The sequence below is a fragment of the Egretta garzetta genome, unplaced genomic scaffold, assembly GCF_000687185.1.
Source record: "Egretta garzetta isolate BGI_Z169 unplaced genomic scaffold, ASM68718v1 scaffold154, whole genome shotgun sequence".
Taxonomy (NCBI): domain Eukaryota; kingdom Metazoa; phylum Chordata; class Aves; order Pelecaniformes; family Ardeidae; genus Egretta; species Egretta garzetta.
The window spans coordinates 5,156,284-5,156,805 of NW_009259600.1; positions in this window are offsets into that span (position 1 = coordinate 5,156,284).

Genomic DNA, 522 nt, shown 5'->3' on the forward strand with positions numbered 1-522 from the left:
CGGCCGGGCCAGCAGCGAGCGGGAGGCACAGACAGGAATGTGCTGACAGCCAGGAAAACAGCAGCTAGAGGAGACGGGGCAACAGCCTTCATGAAGACATTTATAGAAAAAAAAAAAAATCCAAAAATGTTAACTGTTTTTGTTAAATAAAGGCAAGGCCGCGACGTTGTCTCACGCTTTGCCCCCCAGGGGTGCTTTGCTGCTGACACAGCTGCCCTTGCTACCCCCACACAGGCAGCAAGTGCAGGCTCGGCAGGGGCGACTGCCTCTGCACCTGGGGTCTCTGCAGCACCAATGCTCTGCAGAGTGTAAGGAAATGGAGAAAACAAAAAAAAAAACCCACTAAAAAAAAAAAAAGGCTGAAATTATTTTACTCCCCCGAATAAGAATGGGGCTTTTTCTTTCATTTTTCTTCCCCTGTTCTCACACCTGATCCTGCCTTTCAGAGCAAGGACAGTAAGAAGAATCAAAGGTCCTTCAAACCTGATACAGAATATCGTAAGTTAGGGACTTCAGTGCTCT